We start from the raw sequence: 26,956 nt of genomic DNA, 5'->3' as shown, positions 1-26,956 counted from the left end.
TGACAACCTGAGTGGAGCACAAGTTTAAAAAAGAAAAGAAAGATTAAGCGCAAACAGGTTTGGGTGTATTCCATAAGTAATTCCTTACCATGCGAGTGTTTATATGACACTTATAAGACAATCATGAGCAATTACCTGTTCCTCAGCTACCACAGGTCCCTGTGACGCAGCCACCTCCAGCCGCCGTTGTATAGGGACAACATACGCCACAGCCCGATTAAGTTCACTCTCGTTTCTTAAAAACGAGACACTGTAGCCACCCGGTGGCATATCTATCTCGATCAGTTCACCTGCTCTATTGGTCTTATACAGCTTGAACCCGCCTCCAAACTGTAGGGGGGGAAAGGCAGTGTAGAGACTGCGGACCAGGTCCAGATGGGTGGACTCTCTGGACAGGCGCACCCTCCTTTTACCAAGGCCACGTCTCTTCAGCTCAACACACTCCAGTGGTGTTGGCTTGTGCTGCTGTCCTGGCTGAGCTAGGCAACAGAACTCATGCTCCCAAGGCACAGCAATTGGGTTCCTGGCAATGGCTTGGAGCCTCTTGTTCCTCTTAGGGGCGGGCTCAAAGAGTCCAGCCAGCGCCCTCTCGGTTGAGGTGGACTGCTGCTGGGAGCGCAACAGTCCAGCGAGCTCTCCGAGCACCATCCCTGCCTGCATTGTGGCAAGACCGCTCCAGGTGACAGCAATGGTCCGGGTGACGACAGCAGCGGCTGTTGGAGGTGGAGAGCTAGATTAGGGCTGTACTTTTGTCACTCATTGCGTTTATATGCACATTCAGAATGGCATTCAGAATGAACTTATTCTGAATAGAGCTTCATACCCAAACGTTTACATGGGACCTGAATACAAGTATCCCTCATTCCACAGTCGTTTACATGACCAAAGGATTCATTCGGAATAGAACTGTGGGCATGTATACTTCAGGTCGGAGAAGGGTGGGGTGTGGGGGGTACTCAGTGCAACATACTTCATTTATTCCAGACAGCAGGTCATTCAGAATGGAGCGTTTATATGACAAATGTATCCCGTTGAAACGGCATATACCACCCCTTCAGACCAGAATCAAAATTAATTCCGGTCAGACCGGAATGGCTATTCCTAAACGTTTATATGAGCATTTCTATTCTGAATGAGCAGTCATTCCGAATATAAGTGGAATACATGTGCATATAAACGCACCCATTGATTCTTTGCTCGAAAGGCTATTTTCACAGCCATAGTCCAGGTCAGACCCGTTTAAAAATGTCTCACTTTATAACACTTCCAGCGTCATTTCAATATCTATTCTGTAGTCGGGACCCACAAGCTCAGGAATAGGGTTAAACCTGTGATGTCATGCCGTAAATGTATTTCCGTTTTATTAGTTTGGCTAAGGTCATTTGTATAATCAGGGTTCCCACACATTTTTACCAATTCATTTCCAAAACTTTTCCAGAATATTTAACCCAATTTCCAGGAATATATAACAATAATTGAGCTCAATAACAGGTTGCTTAGTCCTATGCGCAATGCCCAAAAACAGGTAGTGTATGCCAGTGGTTCTCAACCTTTTCAGACCGTGACCCCCGAAATAATCATGTTTTAACTGGGGACCCGGCAGCCTGACGAGCACTAAGAGTTAAGGAATTTTGTATAACACGGTTCTATTGTGAAAATAGCAGATCTACATGCTCAGATGTGGCGTATGGCATGGATTTCTACACAGAGAGGGCAATTCTTTTAACATAAGATGCTGCATTGAAGTTCAGGAGACTTTGGACATGGCAATTCTCTTGAATGCTGCCTTCAGGTATGGCATGGAAAGAGGGCGTTTGCATTTCTTTCACCATAGTAAAAACTGCATTCATGTGTGTGTGTGAACATACCCTCGGGTCTGTCGGACTCGTCCAAACAGCTGCAGTGGCTGGCGGTTCGCGTGGGGCAGCTGTGCTGGTCCCTATGACCAGCGGTAAGGACACGCGGTAAGGACACAGGTTCAAACACCCAGGGACTTCCACATACACCTGTTAACAGAACAGACCGATGACAAGCAAGGCTTGACATTAACATTTTGAGGCACTACAAGTACATTTCCCATTCACTTGTCCGGATAAAACATTTAACAGTAATATTTTTCTTAAATACCTACGTAGCGTGTCTCCGCGCAGCTTGGACACCAGCTGCTGGATCTGCCGGGCCTTACCCTTGGCGAAGAAGGTCTGGGTTTGGTACAAGGTGGCCTTGGGCACCGCAATGAACAGTTCTCCACTCACCTGGCAGAGGAGGGGAGGGGTTTAAACATGTCATTTACAGGGTTCCCACACATCTTTACCAATTAATTTCCAAAAACTTTCCAAGACTATTTAACCCGATTTCCAGGGCTATATAACAATAATTCAGCTCAATAACAGGTTGCTTACTACTATGCGCAATGCCCAAAGACAGGTAGTGTATGCCAGTGGTTCTCAACCTTTTCAGACCGTGACCCCCGAAATAATCATGTTTTAACTGGGGACCCGGCAGCCTGACGAGCACTAAGAGTTAAGGAATTTTGTATAACACGGTTCTATTGTGAAAATAGCAGATCTACATGCTCAGATGTGGCGTATGGCATGGATTTCTACACAGAGAGGGCAATTCTTTTAACATAAGATGCTGCATTGAAGTTCAGGAGACTTTGGACATGGCAATTCTCTTGAATGCTGCCTTCAGGTATGGCATGGAAAGAGGGCGTTTGCATTTCTTTCACCATAGTAAAAACTGCATTCATGTGTGTGTGTGAACATACCCTCGGGTCTGTCGGACTCGTCCAAACAGCTGCAGTGGCTGGCGGTTCGCGTGGGGCAGCTGTGCTGGTCCCTATGACCAGCGGTAAGGACACGCGGTAAGGACACAGGTTCAAACACCCAGGGACTTCCACATACACCTGTTAACAGAACAGACCGATGACAAGCAAGGCTTGACATTAACATTTTGAGGCACTACAAGTACATTTCCCATTCACTTGTCCGGATAAAACATTTAACAGTAATATTTTTCTTAAATACCTACGTAGCGTGTCTCCGCGCAGCTTGGACACCAGCTGCTGGATCTGCCGGGCCTTACCCTTGGCGAAGAAGGTCTGGGTTTGGTACAAGGTGGCCTTGGGCACCGCAATGAACAGTTCTCCACTCACCTGGCAGAGGAGGGGAGGGGTTTAAACATGTCATTTACAGGGTTCCCACACATCTTTACCAATTAATTTCCAAAAACTTTCCAAGACTATTTAACCCGATTTCCAGGGCTATATAACAATAATTCAGCTCAATAACAGGTTGCTTACTACTATGCGCAATGCCCAAAGACAGGTAGTGTATGCCAGTGGTTCTCAACCTTTTCAGACCGTGACCCCCGAAATAATCATGTTTTAACTGGGGACCCGGCAGCCTGACGAGCACTAAGAGTTAAGGAATTTTGTATAACACGGTTCTATTGTGAAAATAGCAGATCTACATGCTCAGATGTGGCGTATGGCATGGATTTCTACACAGAGAGGGCAATTCTTTTAACATAAGATGCTGCATTGAAGTTCAGGAGACTTTGGACATGGCAATTCTCTTGAATGCTGCCTTCAGGTATGGCATGGAAAGAGGGCGTTTGCATTTCTTTCACCATAGTAAAAACTGCATTCATGTGTGTGTGTGAACATACCCTCGGGTCTGTCGGACTCGTCCAAACAGCTGCAGTGGCTGGCGGTTCGCGTGGGGCAGCTGTGCTGGTCCCTATGACCAGCGGTAAGGACACGCGGTAAGGACACAGGTTCAAACACCCAGGGACTTCCACATACACCTGTTAACAGAACAGACCGATGACAAGCAAGGCTTGACATTAACATTTTGAGGCACTACAAGTACATTTCCCATTCACTTGTCCGGATAAAACATTTAACAGTAATATTTTTCTTAAATACCTACGTAGCGTGTCTCCGCGCAGCTTGGACACCAGCTGCTGGATCTGCCGGGCCTTACCCTTGGCGAAGAAGGTCTGGGTTTGGTACAAGGTGGCCTTGGGCACCGCAATGAACAGTTCTCCACTCACCTGGCAGAGGAGGGGAGGGGTTTAAACATGTCATTTACAGGGTTCCCACACATCTTTACCAATTAATTTCCAAAAACTTTCCAAGACTATTTAACCCGATTTCCAGGGCTATATAACAATAATTCAGCTCAATAACAGGTTGCTTACTACTATGCGCAATGCCCAAAGACAGGTAGTGTATGCCAGTGGTTCTCAACCTTTTCAGACCGTGACCCCCGAAATAATCATGTTTTAACTGGGGACCCGGCAGCCTGACGAGCACTAAGAGTTAAGGAATTTTGTATAACACGGTTCTATTGTGAAAATAGCAGATCTACATGCTCAGATGTGGCGTATGGCATGGATTTCTACACAGAGAGGGCAATTCTTTTAACATAAGATGCTGCATTGAAGTTCAGGAGACTTTGGACATGGCAATTCTCTTGAATGCTGCCTTCAGGTATGGCATGGAAAGAGGGCGTTTGCATTTCTTTCACCATAGTAAAAACTGCATTCATGTGTGTGTGTGAACATACCCTCGGGTCTGTCGGACTCGTCCAAACAGCTGCAGTGGCTGGCGGTTCGCGTGGGGCAGCTGTGCTGGTCCCTATGACCAGCGGTAAGGACACGCGGTAAGGACACAGGTTCAAACACCCAGGGACTTCCACATACACCTGTTAACAGAACAGACCGATGACAAGCAAGGCTTGACATTAACATTTTGAGGCACTACAAGTACATTTCCCATTCACTTGTCCGGATAAAACATTTAACAGTAATATTTTTCTTAAATACCTACGTAGCGTGTCTCCGCGCAGCTTGGACACCAGCTGCTGGATCTGCCGGGCCTTACCCTTGGCGAAGAAGGTCTGGGTTTGGTACAAGGTGGCCTTGGGCACCGCAATGAACAGTTCTCCACTCACCTGGCAGAGGAGGGGAGGGGTTTAAACATGTCATTTACAGGGTTCCCACACATCTTTACCAATTAATTTCCAAAAACTTTCCAAGACTATTTAACCCGATTTCCAGGGCTATATAACAATAATTCAGCTCAATAACAGGTTGCTTACTACTATGCGCAATGCCCAAAGACAGGTAGTGTATGCCAGTGGTTCTCAACCTTTTCAGACCGTGACCCCCGAAATAATCATGTTTTAACTGGGGACCCGGCAGCCTGACGAGCACTAAGAGTTAAGGAATTTTGTATAACACGGTTCTATTGTGAAAATAGCAGATCTACATGCTCAGATGTGGCGTATGGCATGGATTTCTACACAGAGAGGGCAATTCTTTTAACATAAGATGCTGCATTGAAGTTCAGGAGACTTTGGACATGGCAATTCTCTTGAATGCTGCCTTCAGGTATGGCATGGAAAGAGGGCGTTTGCATTTCTTTCACCATAGTAAAAACTGCATTCATGTGTGTGTGTGAACATACCCTCGGGTCTGTCGGACTCGTCCAAACAGCTGCAGTGGCTGGCGGTTCGCGTGGGGCAGCTGTGCTGGTCCCTATGACCAGCGGTAAGGACACGCGGTAAGGACACAGGTTCAAACACCCAGGGACTTCCACATACACCTGTTAACAGAACAGACCGATGACAAGCAAGGCTTGACATTAACATTTTGAGGCACTACAAGTACATTTCCCATTCACTTGTCCGGATAAAACATTTAACAGTAATATTTTTCTTAAATACCTACGTAGCGTGTCTCCGCGCAGCTTGGACACCAGCTGCTGGATCTGCCGGGCCTTACCCTTGGCGAAGAAGGTCTGGGTTTGGTACAAGGTGGCCTTGGGCACCGCAATGAACAGTTCTCCACTCACCTGGCAGAGGAGGGGAGGGGTTTAAACATGTCATTTACAGGGTTCCCACACATCTTTACCAATTAATTTCCAAAAACTTTCCAAGACTATTTAACCCGATTTCCAGGACTATATAACAATAATTCAGCTCAATAACAGGTTGCTTACTACTATGCGCAATGCCCAAAGACAGGTAGTGTATGCCAGTGGTTCTCAACCTTTTCAGACCGTGACCCCCAAAATAATCATATTTGAACTGGGGACCCCAGCACCCTGACGAGCACTAAGAGAAGATGAATTTTGTATAACACGGTTTTATAGTGAAAACAGCCAATCTACATGCTCACAACGCCTCACAGCTACCTCACAGCTATTTTTACAATTTCTGCCTCTAATATTTGACAATTTGGCCAATGATGAATTTGTCCTTTCAGAGGTATTAACAAAATCAAAATAACCAAAGACATTGCAAAGCATTTTTTTCCAGGACCTTCCAGGACCATTGATCAATTCCAAACCTTTTTCAGTACTGGAAAAATATTGTTCTAAATTCAAAATATTTCCAGGAATTTCATGACCGTGGGAACCCTGTATAATTGTATATTCACGGTCCCATTGACTCACAATACAGCAGGGGTCTTCAACGTTTTCAGGACAAGGACCCCTTAGTTAATAGAAATAAAGCAGGGACCCCCACAACCTCATCATAGATTCCATATAGTTTCATTTTTTGACATCACAATCATCAATGCCTTTTGGATTCATGTCCATTTTTCTACTTGAACAGTCAATACTTAATAAACCTGACTTTTCACTCTGTGCTTAGTCTGCCCCTACACCAAACCTCTTTGAGCTTGCAGATCTGCTATTTTTGGCTAAAGTTCTCAGAATATATAATGGACGCTAGGGTTCAACTGGTTAATATAAAGGAGAAAAAAGTTTCTATAACACAAAGATTTGGAGGACCCCCTGTAGTAGCTCTGAGGACCCCCTAGGGTTCTCAGACCCCCTGTTGAAGACCCTTGCTATAGCTTTAAAAGTAGCATGTGAGGGGTCAAACTAAGGGTTCTTCGTAATTCTGAATCCATTGCCAGCACAAAACTGATAAGTGATTACTTGTTTTTCATGAAAAATAAAATGCTTGCAATCGATTCAGAATCGATAAGAACGCCTAGTTTGACCCCTCACATGACAAGACAAACAGTGAATATACAAATGGCCATTGGCAATGTTTCCAGCAGAGCAGACCTCTCATTCTGTAGACCTTAATGGCCAAACATAGAAGAAAAAGACAAAGACCTCCAATTCATTTTCCCTAGTAGTTAACTGCCACAGGCTGAAAGTTGTGGTTAGCCTACCATTAACTTCACTATGCAGTAAAACATCTCAGGTGTCAAAAAAGGATTCCAATGCAAGCCTTTATTTAGCAAAGAAAAATGGCCTTAGAGGAAAAGTTGTCTATGGCAAAAACCAAAACCCCTTACTGACCCCCAACATGCAACATAAAGCAGATAGATTTGGGATAAAGTAAATTAAACAGTTACGTTTAGTAAAGTTAATGAGCTCAGCTTTAAGCTTTCACAGATTCCCTAGAGCAGTGGTTCTTAACCTTGTCAAGCCACGACCCCCAAAATCATAATTTAACTGGGGACCCTCCCAGATTGTACAAGCACTTAGAATTAGGAGTTGCCTTTAGTAAAGTTATTGTTACCTCAGCTTCAGATTCCCTAGAGCAGTGGTTCTCAACCTTTTCAAGCCACGACCCCTAAAATCATAATTTAACTGGGGGCCTTCCCACATTGCACCTCTAATAATTGACAATTTGACCAAAGGTACTACAAAGGTCTTTTAAGTCCTTAAATTGTCACTGTCATGTGCAGATACCCTATATACACTTAGGCCTATACTGCATGTTATACTGCATGTTTTGTTTTTTTTACTGTCAAGTGAGAAATCAATGTCAAAATTTTAACTAAACGTCTGAAGACCCCCCAAAATAATTTGGGGACCCCTCTGGGGGTCCCGACCCACAGGTTGAGAACCACTGCCCTAGAGAACCAGACTTCAATCTTTCACATGTATCCGTTTCTATACAGTGGAGAGAACCAATTGGCCCAAATCAATGGAGTTGAATGAATTCAAACAGCAGAATTATCATTCAATAATCAAATGTCTCCTTATATCAAGATGAGCGCAAAAATGAAACTGCATTACCTTAACCGTCTCCTCACAGATAGGTCTGCACTTAACACTGGGGGAGGGGAACCTTGCAACGCGCCAAAGCAACAAACCGCGCCAAAAGGACTAGCAGAGCATTTTGGGACTTGTAGTATGTTGGTGCGTGAACAGTAATCACAATGGTCAAATAATTAACACAGGCCTGGTTTAGTACACACCACTGTTCCCAAACACTGGTTCAGGTCAGGACATGTATTTAGAGGGTCCCCCAATTATTTATTTCCAAAAAGGAACATCCATCATGAATTAAACCTAATGTATTGAATTTGTTGGAGGAATTTGAAATAAGAAAAGGGGCCCGGGCAAACATCTAATTTCTCTTTTGAGTCAGGGGGTGAAGATAACCCTGAATACATGACGGTCATACATGACCGTCAGGTTTCCAGGGCTAGGGCTGGAGAGTTGGAAAGGACTTGTACAAACACTAGTCTCTGACAATAAAGTGAGCAGGGAAATGTTTTTCCAGTACAAACAGTATTATCAAACCACAAACCTGGGTGAAGTTTATCTTTGCGACGTGTGCTCGGCTTGATGTAGTAGTAGTGTCTCTGGACTCTCTGCTAAACAAAACGCTGGCAATGCTGGAGCTGATGGCTTGGTTGTTTGGAGCGCTCTGAGACAGGAGGTGTGTTCATATTGGAGCAAAGCTGGCGCTTCTGGGCGCTGATTGGTGAAGTTCAATTGACACGCATGCGCAAATAGTTACCAGGTCGTGTTTAGCGCGGTTTATCAGATTCAAATTTTCACACCCATTCTAGCCATTAAAAAGAAACATTTTTTTTATGTCTACAGCTGGATTAAATATAGAAACCTGAACTGTGAAGAAAGTGTCTGAAAATGCATTTATTTTAATGGGACACTTTATTGGGTCTTAAAACATATTTTATTTATATTTTTTATTTTTTCAAAAAATGTTTTTGTATCATATTTGATACAAGGGGTATTACAAAGCTCCATCCGCAAGCTTCAAATGTAGTGTGGGGCTGGGTCCCTGTCCTGGCTGCTTCATCTCTCAGCCACTAATCAAATTCACCTGTGCTGCAGTGCTGTGCCCATCCCCCAGGCCCCAACACAGTCAACAGCAAACTGGCAGTTCAGTTGGTTAGTTGTATGCAGTCTGTAAAAGACAAAGGCTTTAAATACTGTGAACGTGTGTGAAAGTAAATCCTATGTTACTATATGCTTAGGGTTGTCCAAAAAAAAAATAACCTTCACTATTTTTTTCTTTTTTTTTTTTTCTTTACATATCTACTGCATAGTACTGTGTTCTATTCGTCTGTCATTCAATGTTATATGAGATACTTCAATGGTTTCCTGTGGAAATAAGCTTAGTCTTTTCATGGATCTCCTTTTAGTAGACCTTGTACCAGTGAACTGTACCGTCATGAAACTGTACCTTTTCCTATGCAAACTTCTAATAAAGTCTTCAATCAATCAATCAATCAATCAATCAAACCCTAAATGTAACCAAATGGACCTCATACTCTGTGTAATCTATGCATATGGCTTATTTTTTATTTGTTTGTTCAGGTTAGTTAAAGCAGTGGTTCTCAACCTGTGGGTCGGGACCCCCAGGGGGGTATCCAAAAAAATGTTGGTCCCCGACCCAAGATGATTAACTCAATGTGCACCATTGCTTTCTCTCTGAACAGTAAACAAAAGAGCATATAAGGTTTAAGTGTGTACAGGGTATCCTCAGATTTCTTTCTGTTTAAGTATCAAACATTAAATATTTGAGGCAGGAATTGTGAAAATAGATGATCTACATGCTTGCAACGCCTCGCAACGTGAGGCATGTGAACATGTAGATGTGCTATTTTCACAATAGCACCATGTTATACAAAATGTAATGCCTCGATTCTTGTAGTGCTCGTCAGAGTAGGGGGGTCCCCAGTTCAAATGTGATTATTGTGGTGGTCGTGCATTACTAAGACACCATTTAGATTTCAATAAACTAGAGGTTTGCGACTGCGTTTCCCGTTTCATAGTGATACAGTATGTAACCAGTAAGACGCCGAAGGGCGAAAAGCGACGTCCCCTAAAAGGCGAGGTCGTGCCATCTGTCTTGGCCATGAATCCCTTTTATGCCCATATATGGAGATCCCAGCTCTGAGTAACTGACATAACAGAATCCCTTTTATGCCCATATATGGAGATCCCTGCTCTGAGCACCTGACATCACTGTGACGTCACCTGTGATCAGGGGAACCACAGTGTCAGGCGTGACAGAGATACGGCCAAGCTGTGAACGTTCACATACTAAACTGCAACCTACGGTCGCAATTCTAATGTCGCTCCGTGAAACTTGACCAAACATGGAGATTCTAGTTGGCCAAAATGTCATATGAAGATCACCAATCCACGCTTATCGGACATATGCCCATCTGATTGGCTACGGGCATAGACAGCCCCTCTCATGGCTCTTATATGCCTTGATATTATGACGTGACCCTTTGACCCTCTCTGATTGGCTAAGGGCCCATGGCCCGTGGCCCATGATTGGCTACGGGCATAAACACAGACACACGCAGACTCAGACACGCAGACGTAGGTTTCCCTAATTTATAGATAGATAGATGTAGTGGGGGTCCCTGCTTCATCTCTCATCTATACAATATGAAGCATCATCTCTCTCTATGCAGTGGAGGTCCCTGCTTCATCTCTCTCTCTCTCTCTCTCTCTCTCTCTCTCTCTCTCTCTCTCTCTCTCTCTCTCTCTCTCTCTCTCTCATCTATACAATATGTAGTGGGGGTAAAAACTCATTTTGGGGGTGAACTACTTCATGCATGACATGAAATGTCATGATATCTTCGTGGTTTGGGTGTATACATTCTGCTAATTTAATTGTGTTCACAATCAAAACACAATTACAATACATTTGTAGTGTAGCCTACATTCAGCAGCACAACAGCAACTAAATATGTTAGACCATATAAGGCCCAACTATCAGCCGATAATATTTAATTATAATTAGGATGGAATGGTCTTCCTTCTATGGCTCAGGCCTGTTTAACCTCTCTGATGGATTTTGCTCTTTCTAGGCAACTTTATGATAGTTTGTTTTTTATTGCCAGTCTATTGCAATAGAGTGAAATCGGTTTAACACCGGAGCCCAGCAATTGTGATCTTAGGCATATGTCACAAGAGATTATAACTCTTCTGACCTATGCTCATAAGAGATGACTCTGAGCACATCCAGCAACATACTTTCCCAAATGAGATTATTCAAGATGTAGGCCTAATTAAATGTGAAAGAGAACAAATATCTGGCTGTCTTGGCCTTGCCTAGCTTCAGCTATACCATCATCCACCCTTGTTAAAACAAGGAGTTAGTTAGCTAGCTGCATATTATCTAGGGAGGTTATACGAGGCTAGTCTTGGCCATCAGTCTTGGCCATATATGGATTCTGTTAGTGTGGTATGTGGCCGATGTGGCCTCCACATATGGGAATTCCCATATGATGACCTGTTGCATATGGGCCGTTGCCCTGACATCACAATGATGTCATGTTTGAGCAGCAAACCCATTCTGTTAGAGCAGTTCCTTTGACCTCACAGTGATGTCAGATGCCTTATCTAACCCTCTCAACAATGTGATGTCACAATGTCAACAAACAGGTCATCAGCTATAGACATTGAAGCGTTACTCACGTATGTACAAGATGTAGTCGCAATGAAAAATGTCACATCTTGTCAGTAACACCTGTCAGATTCCGGATAACGCCTCAATGTCTATAGCTGACCTATGACATCACATTCTTGTGACATCACATTCCGTTCTGTCCCATATGCCCATATACCGGTATGGAGATCCCTGATCTCCATATATGGGAATATCCCCTCCATATCCCTCATCAATATTAGGCCCACAGCTTGGAATGTCCATTTATGATCACATTGTGTCTTATGTGGTCTATAAGTTACTATTATAAGACATCTATGATGTCAGACATCAGTCATATCCATATTTGTGAAAATATTTTGTGCACATTTTATCCAACTTAAACAACCAAGCCGCACCTCTAATCACACTTGCAAATTAATGTTGTCCTGTGCAAATGTTTGCCCTTGCCCTTAGGTGTCTTACTGGTCCTTAGAGCATCTACTGTATACTTTTCAATGTGAGCTATGTGTCCTGTCCTGTCCTGTCCTGTCCTGTCCTGTCCTGTCCTGTCCTGTCCTGTCCTGTCCTGTCCTGTCCTGTCCTGTCCTGTCCTGTCCTGTCCTGTCCTGTTCAGTCCTGTCCTGCATATACATGAAATAGGCTGAAATCTACAGTCAGTTTTGGAAATAAAAAAGAAAAACCTTTTCCCATGTTAGAGTGTGTGAAGAAGCACTACATGCTCTAGTCTACATGTCCACAAAGTTATCTTGCACAATGGCTTCGATAAGAACAAAGGACCTTCTCACCCTCATTAACAGTTTCTGCTACACACACAGAGTAGATTTCTCATTAGAGTTGTGTCATATATCATTTATGTTTTATGTACTGTGAATGTACCGGTATGTTGTCTTTTTTAACCACTGCACAAAGTTCAGAAAGGAAAATAAAGTTCTTAGAACTCATTGAATTGATATAACACACGTGGCCTGCGTCTGGGACAAACTGCAGCAGACACGGCACAGCATCTTAATCTTTGGGGACCCCTTGTTAAAGGGATATTCCACTTTCAACAGGGACACGCTGGTAGGCTTTCTCTCCCCCCCACACACCCATTTTAACGTCAAACTCCATTTTAACCATGATAGATTCATTAAAACACCCATTATTTTTTTTACTGACTCATACTACCCTCCTAATACGTGAGAAGGCCGTGTTTTTTCCATAACGTTTTTCATTTATTTGTAATAGTTATTTTTTGTATTTATTTTTTCCCAAATAATTAATAAAAAATAATTGAAAACGTTAGGGAAAAGACACGGCCATCTCACGTATTAGGAGGGTAGTATGAGTCAGTAGAAATAATAATGGGTGTTTTTAGTGAATCCATCATGGTTAAAATGGAGTTTGAAGTTACAATGGGTGTGTGTGGGGAGAGAAACACTTCCAGCGTGTCCCTGTTGAAAGTGGAATATCCCTTTAAGTGAGATTATAATGTGGGTATACACACCATATGAAAGCTATAGTAATGAGGATGTAGATCTTGAAAGGCTTTCCTTCATAAATGCTTTCATAGAGGAAATTGGATATACATGTGTACTAAGGGAAATCTGAATGCAAATATCAGTGATGAAAAGTCCCTCTTTGATCTGTATTTGCTTCAATTCTGTCATGACAATAGGCCTACTGTTTGTCACTGAGGCTTGGAATACAACATCTGATGTTCATGACTGTGTGGATTAAGTTGAGATCAATTCAACTGGTGGCCCATGTGCCAAACCCAGCCCCTGAGGAGCTTTCTTCTGTCCCCATTACAGATTCCCGGTGCAAGTGCTTCAAATGTCGTACAAATTATAAATGAGTGCTCAGGGCTCAGGCCCCAGACATAACCAAATGCAAAACCCTTTAATTAATAATAAAACATGTAAACACTTCACCTTGCAAGTCTGTCGTCAATATCTTTCTCACAAAGACACGTCCATGCCAGGGATTCTTGCATATAACATACCGAAATATCTATTTCCTATTTTCTTAACTTGAAATAAAAACCCTTCACACTAAAAAGGACTGGCAGAAGCCTGTGGACTATTAAGGACTGGCAGAGACATTATCCTATGTGCATCAAAATGCATGAATGCAGTATAAAGCAGGACCTAATAAGTTATATAATGGACACAACATGTCCATTGTTCTCCTATCAGACCTAATAGCACATAACAAACGCTCAAAAAGTTAACCGTGAACATTTGGTAATTTTTTGTTGTAACAGTCTTGTGGCCCCTGACTTGAAGTCATGTTACAATGGTGGCCCCCTGCCTAATATAGTTGAATAGCCCTGCTATATGGGCTGGCAGCAACAGACCATATGCCTGTGCCTGTCTCTATAAAAGCTATAAGGTGGAGAACCTACCAGTCCCAGAGTTATTTGAAACAGCAAGCATGGGTAAACACCAGTGAGCTAATAGGCTCTATGAGAATGACTTGAGGTCACTACCGAGACGAATCTTTGGGTTATTGAACATCCATATGATGCTATTCTGTGTGAAAATCTTAATTGTGATAATACTAACTAGATGTAATATAATGATGAACTGTGCATAATGCACAATAGTAAAAGGTCTAAACAAGTCTTGTGCAGTAATCTGTCAGAGAAGGGTTAATCAGCATAAAATCCCCTCTCTCTGTTGAGTGACACAATCTACATGTGATTGGTCTTCTTGAGGCCAATATTGATAAAAACAATAAGGAGGCTTCGTTGTACAATGCACTATAGTAGCAGTGCTGCAGTTGTGCACCGTTAGTTAGCTCTTTCTCTTTGTACTTCCTTATTGCAATTCAAAACCTTTTTTCTGTGGCAGGGGACTTGGGCACATTCCCAATGGGTCATATAAAGATACATAGTCTTTGTTATACACACAATGGAACATAGGCCTATGCATAGATTCATTGATGGTATAAATACTATATAGCCTACAGTAAGACATCTAAGACTCAAACGATAGACCTATTCTATTATCACAAATATTTGTCTCTGAACTGGCTTATTGAAATACTCAGGATGAAGCAATGGGAGCATCTAATCGATCAAGCAGTCTGGAAAGAAAGCAAATGGTGCAGAAAACAGTCTCCCGTTAATAGTTTGCACAAAGAAGTCTGAATAAAGTAGTGCAGGAGTCATACTGAATACTCCAGTAGATAGATAGATAGATAGATACCTTTATTGGGGGAAACTCAGTTGCCCCAGTGGAAGTACAGCAGTGTACATTAGTTACAAAGAAGTAAGAGGAAAAAAAAGATAGGAAGAAACAAGAACAGTGCAGTAACAGTAAGAGAAGGTGCATCACTAGAGAGGGGACGAATAATATATACAAGTGTCTTGGGGCACAACTATCAAATAGTAAGTACAGTGTCCAACTCAAATTGAAAAAACACTAGTACAGAGCTCTACTCCAACCTCCAGTACAGTAGGTGGCGGTATACACCGGAAACAAAGGTTGTAATCCGCCATAAAATCCAAAGAAGAAGAAGACGAGGAGTTAACGCAGGCAAAGGCAAACAGCCAGCCAGAGAAACGTGGAAAGCGAGGACGGAGAAGAGTCAAACAAAGTTAACAAATCATCCGGGTGGAAGCTTTGTGATTATGGCAATCAGGTAAGACATCTCGAGATACTGAAGAATATATCGATACCAAAATAAGGAACGCCACTTTTCTGATTGTCACTTATCAGTTAATGTCATTTCATTTTTCTACAAAGACAATACCAGTACTCGTGAAATTCAACCCCACGCGAAAACACTCTTTGGTGCACCTTGTTTAATGCCAAGATTTCTTCGACAAACGCACCGCTGGATTGTTAGCTTGTTTTCAAATAATCAAGCCTCCAGAACGGCAGAACCACGTTGGAATATTATTGCACTACACCCAAAACCGTGACCTATCCTAATCGGTTACCTTGCTATACGCATGCGCAAAATGGAGGCGGTCAGATCCAAACATTTTCTGATTAAGAAAAATAGACATATTAAATACAATTTGGAGTTATTTTTTACTTTAGTTGAGTATTTCTCTAGTGAGTATACTCCACTACAGTTATTTGAGAACTTTAGTTACTAATTACTTCGCAGATATACATGATTAGGCCTATAATTTAAAACATAAATGAATCCACTTTGGCCCCATTTTATAGTTACTTTTACTTTTAGTACTTTAAGTATATTTTGATGCCAATACTTGTGTACTGATTTCTGGACATCTACTTGTTACAGAGTACTTCTACAATGCAGTTTTATTGATACTTTTACTTATGTGAATACATTTTCCTTCACTGCCTCAGAGACTCTCAATAGGACTTGGAGGACCCCCTATTGTAACTCTTTATAGAGTAGCAAAGTGTGATGTAATTTACACATCCGACCTGGTTCGCGTTTTTCTTCCCCCATTCTGAATTACCATAGACCTTTTTCATATTGCGTCATATAAGAACTGTCAGCAGTTTGACTCATAGATATGAAGAATCAACTGATGGTGAGAAAATGCTAATGTTACTGTCGCCGAATTAGTAAAATTTTTGCTAAAAACAGGCCTTATCAAATATGAATGACTGACTATCAGAAACCACACAGAGCCACCTCGCCGACAATATGGCAAAGACTGTTTGTTTATTTTTGGACCGCAATGCTTATATGAGACCATTTTAAGATGATATCAATGTTATTCTCCATTATTCCTTAGAACCGGGGGATGAGCGAGTGACATCATGACTTTGTTACTCTATAAGAGCAACAACAGGGGGTCCTCCCAAATCTTTTTATGATATAAGCTTTTTTTCCCTCCTTTTTCTTTATTAAAACATGAACCCCACTGTCCATATTCTGAAAACTTTAGCCAAAAATAGCAGATGGGGGTCCCTGCTTCATCTCTCTCTCTCTCTCTCGACTAAGGGGTCCTTGGCCTGAAAACCCCTGGTATTAACACCAAGAATGTGCCTAATAGCCTAATTTAAGTACAGTGAGTACTTTTTCAAGTGTTGTTCTTGCATTAAGAACCACAGCTTAAAGTAAAATAGACCTGCTCTATTAATACAATTCTTAGCCAAATAGTCAATCTACAGGCTCTCACATTTTGCAGTTTTTTTTAATTGAAAATCTGATACTTGGGGTTAGTGTTTACCTGAGAATAGGGATGCTAGGGTTCAAGTGGTTAATAAATGAAAAGGAATGGATTCACACAAATAAGTGGAGAGACCCCCCTGTTGTAACTTTGGGGACCACCCCATGGGTTCCAGAAACGCTATTCGACACCCATTATGTTAATGTGTTAGCCTGTGTTGAAGATATAATGTGTTTTAATAGTGTATCATTTATCAATATGTCATCTTATCGAATAATGAAGACCAGAATGGGGAAGTTAGTTAGTAAGGACAATGGAGAAGCATTTAATTAATACATGTTTTTTTCCCCCTTTCTTTTCCCCTCCATTTCAGACCCCCAATTCCTACTGCCCAAGAATGCTTGGATATAGTTGCAGATGTACTTGAATCAGTTGGACGACAACTGTGTGAACAACCAGCAACACTGGATATGGAAAGCAATGACCGAGCCATGGACATTGTGGAGAACATCATTCAGTTGTTGTCAGGCTTTCCAGACCTAGGAAACGATGAACAGATATTTAGAAAGTTAAATGAAGCCCTTGACATATTGAGAGAGAATGCAAATGGGGTCAGATGTGTGACATTTTACACAAATGAAAACGGCAGACAGGCGTTCCACATACCAGAAGAACTACTACAATACTTCATAGAGTGTCGTTTCAGTGTTCCAGAAATTGCCCGCATGTTAGACGTGAGTGTCCGAACCATTCGCAGACGTATGACAGAGTATGGCTTAAAAATCAGAGACAATTACACAGACATAACGGACGAAGATTTAAGAAGGGAGATAGCAGACTTTCATGTCTATTTTCCAACTACAGGATATAGGGTCACGGAAGGCTATTTACTGTCCAAAGGCATAAGGTGATTATTGCTACGCACTCTCATACAAGTAAGCTGTTAAATGAATGTAAAATGATCTTTCATTGTAAATTAGATCCCTTGTTATATGTTAAGTAAGTTCTTTATATTCAGTGTTTCTGGTGTGAGTTCTTTCAATGTCTAAACCAAACAGAAGAGCAGGGAACACTTTTAGACAATATTGATAGGACCTACAGACTGTTCCAACGTTGTGGTGTTGTTGGTTTTCTACAGTGTTGGGCATCATAATTATTAGTATATTATTTAGAGCTGGGATGCAATTTAAAGCAAATTAATTACAGGCTTTGGAATTAATCGCATATCAACATTTAACCTTAAAAGTGAAAAGCATTTTTTATGCATTTTGGTATACGAGTGAATCAATTGATAGTGAATACATAATCTTAAGCAACATAACATTGGTTATTTTCTTAATCAAAGTGGTTCAAGGCCAACAGATCAGTGCATTTTTTTGCCATATAGTGCAGCAATTTTAGGAACATACCAGTAGTTCCCACTAAGGAAAGCAGGCTTTCAACATCTTAAAACTGTCTTTGTTTTGGTGAGAGTGAATGTGTACTGCCTTTTTTTCGCCTTTTTTTTGTTAGACGAGGGACCCTCAGTCTGACATGCATTAGGCTACGGACCCCCATTTAATGGCATTACTATCTCTGGGACCCCAATTCGTTAAATCAATGTTAATTTAACACTGCATGTACAAATGGAACCCAAATGGACATTGGGGTCCATTTGGTTCCATTTGTACACTGTCTCTGAGATTACAGAAAGCTTAAATGGTCCATTTGGTTCCTAACTATCCCCACTCCCCGGACCACACTTTGAGAACCAATGTCATAACATAAAGGAGGAGGACTACTAAAACTGAAACATAATAGATTACTCTTGATTCCAATGTATAACTTATGTAGTAATTGCAGGCGCCCACCAAATGGAACATAAAAAGACTGTAGAACAGGAAACAACCAGAAAGTGTTAAAGAAAATATGGCATATGACTGCTAAATTCCTTTTTTAATTGTATTACAGGGTACAACGGTTCAGAATTATGGATGGCCTGAGAGCAGTGGATCCTTTGGGGGCAGTTGTGCGTGGACTGAAGGAAAGAATCATCCCACGACGAGAATATAAAGTTCGTGCTCCGCTCTCCCTTTGGCATATTGATGGGAACCACAAGTTGATACGGTAAGCACTGTCTGTTTTAACTTTGTTTGCGAGGTACTTGAGTATGTATTGAGAATCTTCAATTCAAAGTGAAGCTATGGTGGTCTATTAGGGATGCAGAGATTAATCGATACATATCGTAATCGCGCTACAAACATGCGCGATACAAGTGAAACGGTTCATTCAGTGTGTATCGTACAATGACGGCTGAAATCGTGTTGGATCGTTCCGTGAGTGTCTGGATCGGTAAATTCCACGGCTGTATCGGTTTTTCATTCTATCTTGTGTTTCCGAGGCGCCTTGAATGCACCATCCACCAGGCCCCTCCCCCAAAGCCAGTTTCGACTCAGAGTCTTGGACATTCTCTGTAGGGCAGGCGCAGGCATAGTGCAGCGTAGTGCGTGAGAATCAACAACCATGGGCGGAGAAGTTTCAATATGCAGCTGGGTGCCTGTCTTTGACCCCGCCCCAGTTGAAGACATGTACTAATATGACATAGGCCTACTATACAGTATGATTAGTTATCAAACAATTCTACAATAGACAGCAGCTTTGTGTTCTCCCACAATACTATGTTGGGTTGTTAGACAGAGCTAGTAGTGAAACAATAAATTGCCTTGAATTTAAATGTAACATATTTTTAGTAGCTACATGTTTTGTGAAATTAATGTGGGATGTGGGCTTGAATCGTGGTGAATCGCATCGTATCGGGAACAGGGGTGAATCGTGATACATCGCATCGTCAGGATTTCAATGTATCGCAAATATATCGTATGATGTACAGTATTTTGTGGTAGTTTAAAAAAGGGTGTCTGTCTTTAATATTCATTTTAGTTACATAACATGCAACACATTAATTGTGCCATTATGCACTTTATGCCCCCCCCACCCTCTTCTCCTTTATGATGTAATTCTGTTTTTAAACTGCATTGTGAGCCTGCATAATTAAGAATTTCACCACACTAATCATGTTGATTGATAATGATCATATTCTTTTAAACCCATAGGTGGAGAATAGTCATACACGGCGGCATCGATGGCTACAGGTAATCCATGCCCTCATTTCATCACGACTTGACTACTGCAACTCCCTCTACTCCGGTCTCAGCAAAAAAAAACTATCCCGCCTACAGTTAATTCAAAACTCTGCTGCTAGATTACTCACAAATACAAAAAAACGCGATATTGGCTTCTCATCACTGGTTACCTGTGAGCTCTAGATGTGATTTTAAAGTACTATTAATCACTTATAAAGCCTTACATGGATTGGCCCCTACCTATATTTTAGATATGCTGCCCTCTTATGAGCCAGGGCGCACCCTTAGATCATCAGAGAAGGCCCTTTTGAAAGGCCACAATACAAACCTAGTTACCCGAGGTGATCGGGCTTTTGCCGCCCGAGCACCCAAGCTATGGAATGCACTGCCAGTGCACCTTAGGTTAGCAGCTTCCCTGCCATTATTGAAATCATTGCTTAAAACATACTTATTCACAAAATCTTTTTCTTAATTGTAGTGATGTGATAGTACACATTTTTAATTTATGATTTGTGTAAAATTGCTACTCAGAAGGAACTGGTTTCTAGGGTTAGGACCCGCCGCAGTGGTGTCCGGTAAGAACTTAACCGAGATGCCTTGAATCGTATGAGAGGCTCTGAAGTCTTGCTGGGAGAACTAGCTGAGTATCTTGAGGTGGTTGGAGGTGATGATAAGCTATAAGCTTAGGTGATCCTGGCGATAAGGTCTGAGTCGAAGAATGCTTCTGGCTTCTCCGGTGTCAAAGGCTCCTATTTATAGGGCTTGTTTGTTTATGAAGGTGACATCAGCATGATGTCATCCTGATGAGGTCACTAACTAGACATTTCCATATATGGGCCGCTCCTTTGTGTACGATGTGATATCAGCGTGATGGGTGACATCAGCATGATGTCATCCTGATGAGGTCACTAACTAGACATTTCCATATATGGGCCGCTCCTTTGTGTACGATGTGATATCACCCTGATGAAGTCAGCAGCTAGATATCTCCATATATGGAGATATCGAATGTGAGGTGAGGTGAGATACGTCAGTCATCTCCATATATGGTGATTCAACTTCAAGGCGCAATCATGTCAACTGTCAACCGCCGGTATGACGTGAGAGCAATTGAGAGCCTTCGCAACAATTTGTGTTTCAATTTGTATTGTGTTTTTGCTGTGTTTTTATGTTTTTTGCATTGTTATATGATGTTTTTATTCCTGCCTTGTGCAGCACTTTGTGACTTTGTTTTGAAAAGTGCTATATAAATAAAATTCATTATCATTATCATTACAGCAGAAAGATAATGTTCTTAAAAGCAAGCACCGACAACAAGGCTTCGACGGTTTTACGTGCCTTCTTGGGAGCTGTCCAGGAATATGGTTTGCCATGTCGTACCAGGACGGACAAAGGTATGCTATGAATTTAGTACACAATGCAAAAATGGCCATCTGGGCCTTTAGTGTTATGCCATTAGCAAAAACTTGAATATGATATCTGCGACGCCTGCTAATAAAGTATTCAATCTTAAAGGTGGAGAGAACAGGGATGTTGCACGTTACATGTTGGAGCACCCAGACAGAGGACCAGGTAGGGCTATTATTTATGTTGTCAGGCAGAAACCTTCTCCATATTTCAACTTAATTTTTTTTTGTTGTAAAAGAATGCCATACTTTATCAAATTGGAGTTAAGCTCTAAAACATTGAATATAGCAGATCTAGAAGTTCACAATGCCTCCCGATGTAAGTGTAACAGAGTTGAAAGTTAATGTTTGTCCACTATTGAGCAGTACCAGACAATATTTGTTGTATTAAAGTAATTTGTATAGTACTTTGGGTCACAGCATATCGTACTGTGTCCCTCATTCGACAGGTCACAGTTAACATCAAAACCTCCACCGGCTGTCAGTCACGTCACATCAGACTTTCCCCGACTCATATCTGGTCTCTCAATGGTTCAGAAATAAATCAGCCGGTTTAAATTGCGAGATAGCGAAAATGATGTTGGTGTTATTTCCTCTTGTTCATAGTTCTGCTGTAGAGAGTGGATGGTATGCAGTGGCCTACTCACAGACGAATACTGTATTAGTTTATTTCTCACAGATTCAACTGACAAAAGTGGTTCCTGCTCTCATAATTGCCTTCCAAGGTGTTTCGGTTACATTAGGCACTATGAGCTTGTGGATCGCCTGTTATTTTGTTACATGATCTAAGGGAAATGCTTTGGAACTATAGATGTGCTTATTGATCCCAAGAAAAGGCTCTGTGTATAGTCTTGCCTTTCAGGGCTGTACACATTTACAGTTTGTATACACATTCGTTTGATTGGCTTCAGAGGAGGAAAAAGGGAGAGAAATGTGGCAAAGGGCGTCAGGACCGGGAATTGAGCCGGCGACGCCAGCAGGCATCATAGCCTATGTGCTATCTGCCTGGACCAGTAGGCCAGCGGGCACTTAACATGAAAATCTTTCGTAAACTACAATTAATGTATTTGAGTCTATGAAAATAACCAATATAATTGAATTACTATGGCCAGATAAGTTTGTCCTTTTTTCCTTTCTTTCTACACAGAAAGAAGGAGCCACCTCACAGGAAAGAGTGTGCATAATCAGCGAATCGAACGTCTATGGAGAGATTTATGGTGCATTGTCTGCGGGAATTACTACACTGCATTCCGCCACCTGGAAGCCATCGGTGCTCTGGATCCTGATAATGACGTGGATCTTATTTGCTTACACTATGTTATGCTGTGCAGAATCAACACGCACCTTGACCTCTTTCGAGTTAGCTGGGACAATCATCCTTTGTCGTCTGAGAGGAACAAGTCTCCCGAACAGCTGTGGGTGTCCGGTCTCATGATGCATCAAGGATCTCTTGAGGTAAAGTGAGATTATGACAATAATGTTGTGCGTTGTGTAGGGCTGACCCAAACAAATTAAATATTCAAAGCTTTGTTCGCAAACACAGTATTCGGTTTTGAAAAAGATATTAGAATAATCGGCCGCGGCCGTTTTGTCCTTTGGGGGGGCCGCGTGCCTTAGTTTAGCTTGCTCCACTTCAGCGTGATAGCGTCACCTCCTTCTCGCACACGTGTTCGCAGATGAAAAGAAAAGAGCGCGCTGTCACAGATAAATCCCCAGACACCAGTGTCTGAGTAATATCACCCAATGCAACTATGCGATGCAGTCACACATTTCTGTGTCAAACCAGTGTCTGTGTAGCATCCATGCATGCTGTCGGTTGCTGTCTTCCACACTTTGAAAGGAAAACATCAGGAAACAAACATCGATCGTCTTAAAAGAGGGTTACGTTGTGGTGTTGATGATGACAGGTTTATATCGGATCTGCAAGCTCAGAACTATCGTGACCGCCTAATTGTCTGAGCCTGACTGTCAGCTTTCGGTTAATGAGTGGAACGTTAAATCAGACACACTGCAGTGCAATTATTTACTATAAAATCTACTATTACATATGCGTGTACAGTACACATAGGGACTTGGGAGTTATCTGTTATACAGTATAGGGCTCTTGAGTCACGCTGCTGCTGTTGACTGTTGCAGCCGCAATGTGTTACATTACAGACATGATGTGACTATGTTAATCCTACTGTACTGCAAAAAAAAACCTCTATATTATAGAAAACATTTGTATCATAGCCTATTCTTCTTCCTCGTATTGTTGTTTTAATGTAGTGAAAATAGGGAGCTTTATTATGAGGAAAAACAGGTGTTCCCCCCCCCCCCAGTCGCCGTCACCGAAGCTTCGAATTTCGCTGGATTTTGGGCGAACGAGCTTCGATTTTAATAATTGCAATCGAAGGTCAGCCCTAGCGTTGTGTAACTTGGTGGATCATGTTTTTGGAATTATCACATGAATGCAATTACCAGGTATAAACCGCTTATGAACAGTATATAGACATATTTAGAGATGTTGGACAGTGTTTGCATAACACCATCGTATTGGACCAGGAATGCATGTGTAGGTGGTTTGAAGACTAAAAAAAACAAAATCTAATGTCATTACAGGAAGCTGAAGATGAACACCTCAGGATCGATTATGACGGACCACCAGCTGATGCATTCGATCCAGTCACTGTCCCTGTCCCGGAATTGACACTGAAGGCTGCGATAGAGACAAGACTGAGAGAGACGGTCGATCCGAATCAGCAAAGCTCATGTTTTGGGTGTGACTTGTACATTCAGGCTAAACAGGAAGCGCTGTCAGTTATTGGACCTTTTCGTTAGTGGGAACACACACATGGCATTTAAACAAAGACCTGGGGCAGTTCCCACAAATGATTTGTAATGTATTATTATGAACATATAGGTGTCATACAGGTGTCAACAAAGACAACGTCAAGCCTCTTTTTGGGGTTGAATGTTTTTCTTTTAAAAGCCCTCAGGGAAGAACCCAAGATGTCACTTCTGTTCACGTTAACACAGTTTCCAGGTGGTGGGGTAGATTTAAAATCGACATTGGCCTGGAGTGTCCTCAATGCGTTTTTGAGTTCCTCTTGGGGGTCTGGTAGCGCACTAGAGAGAGAAGCTGACGGCTCTGGTACAGAGAGAGGAGACACTGAGTCAGGAGACGACACTGGCTCGTCTTGGGGCTCTGGTAGCAAACTGGCTGTAGTAGGAGCAGACACGGAAACAACTGGCCGATCCGAATCAGCAGAGCTCTTGTTTTGGGTGTGACTTGTACATCCAGGCTAAACAGGAAGCGCAGTCAGTTATTGGACCTTTTCGTTAGTGGGAACACACACATGGCATTTAAACAAAGACCTGGGGCAGATTCCTCAAATGATTTGTAATGTATTATTATGAACATATATTGAAAGGATAACCCCTTGAGATGTATCCACTTATTTTCTAGAGCAGGGGACTTCAACGTTTTCAGGTAAAGGACCCCTTAGCTGAGAGAACGATGAAGCAGGGACCCCCACTTCATTTTCATAGATTCCATATAGTTTAATTGTTTGACAGCATTGTCAGTTTATTTTGGATTCATATCAGTTTGTGTTTTCAAATATTTAACCACTTGAACGGTCAATACATAATAAACTTGACCTTTCACTCTTTACTTAGTCTGCTCTTTTTCCCCTTTGCACTAAACCTCTTTGCCGAAAATAGCTGATCTACAATCTTAAAACGTCTCGCAGCACGAGGCATTGTGAGTTTATAGATCTGGTATTTTTGGCTTTATCAGAATATAGATACTGTGGTTCAGATCTTCTAGCTTCTATCATGCAAAGATTTAGAGGACCCCCTAGGGGAACCAGACCGGGGAAAGGATGAGCTTTTCTTTGTAAGCTTCTCTTGACATTCTTTAAGATGATTAACTGTATGTTCTTCCTTTGTTTTAAGACATTGGGGGAACAACCCTTACTTTGTAGAATGGCAATACACTTGAATGAGAAGCTGTGTGTTATTTATCAAGGATGTACTGATGATAAAATCTCTTTGTACCAGGACTACTATTTGTCACGAGAGTTCTCGATTCTTATGTTTTCTGACTTGTCTTCTTATTTCATCCTTTGAACTCCACATTTCCTTTTTTTATACTACACATTACATATTACGTGTTTCTGCTTTTTGCTGTTGGAAGCACACTGTATCTATAACAAGACGAGCAACATATTTGGGAAGTTAGCTATTATGAATGTAGCTATAATGCATTTATATAACACATGTAAACAGTTGTTGAAAAGGATTGCCGTTCTTTTCTTTTTTTTTTCATTTTGATGGTGGCTTTCCTTATCTTGTTCGCTATGTAAAGCTCTCATATACAGAACACTTTAATTACAGATGTGACTACATATTTTATTGTGGCTACGATATCATCTCTTAAGACTGTTTCATCATGGTCTTCAAACTTATGTTAGTCAACAAGCCTGAGGGTGTAAAGAACTGTGTTAATATTCACACTTCATAGTATGACAAAGAACTGCTTATTTTAACCACTTGTGTCATGATGAACCAATAGGCTTTCCTTCCAGGACCGTGAATATGTCCTCTAAGGACTTGTGAACCTCCTCTCGTCGACCATTACCAAAATAAAGAGAATGCAATTGACGGAACAATACAAAACTAGTTATTAGTTCTCAAACTGTCATGTCAAGGACCCCCAAATTGAAATATGCATGACATACTCACCGTTTATAACCATGCCCCGCCATCATCACACTGCTCTCGATGTGTGATATTTTCTTTTACAGCAAAATGTGAGTCAGTGAGGTTGTACAGAATATAAATAAATGTAACAGACTTTGGGGCTATATGTACAAAAATGTATTTGATACATATGTGTGTGTAAATGTACTGAGGAAATTGTATGCTCAACAAACGTATGCCTGATGCTTGGTTAGAAGTCAGCCCATAGGACATGTTTGTAGGTTTCTCATCCTGGAAGGAAACACCCATGCTGCTGCTGATAGATGAGGTACAGATGTTGCCCTACAAAGCAGCCAAAGGTATGGCATCCCCATATCTTCAAAGTCTGATCCAACTCTTCAACCCCTCCCACAGATGGAAGCTGGCTGAACCAATGTATAATAACATCAGGAACAGTGCTCAACACACCACAGACTCTTCTCCCTTATGGATCGGAACTGGAGACTCATTCACAATCTTCTGTGGTAATCTAGAACACAGAAAATGTCATTTAGATAGCTAGGGGTTCTGGGACCCCTAGTAAGATCATTCTTTTAAATTAAAAACTTGAACTCTCGCATCCCTATTCTGAGGGGACCTTTAGTCAAAAACAGCAGATCTACAAGCGCTCAACGCCTTGCTGAGAGCTTGTAGATCGCCTATTTTTGGCAAATAAGTTTGGTGTAGAGGGAAAAAAAGAGCAGACCCAGTACAGAGTGAAAGGTCAAGTTGACTAAAAAACGTAATCCAACCTAGAATGACAGTGCTGACAAACAAGTCCAGATGAAATGGATACATTTATACAATAGAGATAGAGGGGGTCCCTGCTTCATCTCTCTCTCAGCTATGGGGTCCTTGGCCTGAAAACGTTGAAGACCCCTGATATAGGCGGATGCTGTTGTTGACTTGGCA

At 41.8% G+C, this 26,956-nt stretch overlaps 2 long non-coding RNA genes across 2 annotated transcripts; both read left to right on the top strand.

Moving 5' to 3' along the window:
• The first annotated feature begins 15,239 nt into the window (after positions 1–15,239).
• LOC308304482 lies at positions 15,240–18,876 on the top strand. The gene is made up of 3 exons (XR_013963064.1): positions 15,240–15,332; positions 17,165–17,698; positions 18,742–18,876. It is a non-coding gene; the product is annotated as an uncharacterized lncRNA (long non-coding RNA).
• Positions 18,877–21,179: 2,303 nt separating this feature from the next.
• Positions 21,180–24,191, top strand: LOC308305173. Its single transcript, XR_013963095.1, has 4 exons — positions 21,180–21,307; positions 21,429–21,485; positions 22,467–22,774; positions 23,921–24,191. It is a non-coding gene; the product is annotated as an uncharacterized lncRNA (long non-coding RNA).
• The last annotated feature ends 2,765 nt before the right edge of the window (positions 24,192–26,956 follow it).

This window comes from Nannobrachium achirus (genome assembly GCF_963921795.1).
Source record: "Nannobrachium achirus genome assembly, chromosome: 19".
Classification (NCBI taxonomy): Eukaryota; Metazoa; Chordata; class Actinopteri; order Myctophiformes; family Myctophidae; genus Nannobrachium; species Nannobrachium achirus.
This window is presented reverse-complemented; position numbering and strand designations above follow the sequence as displayed.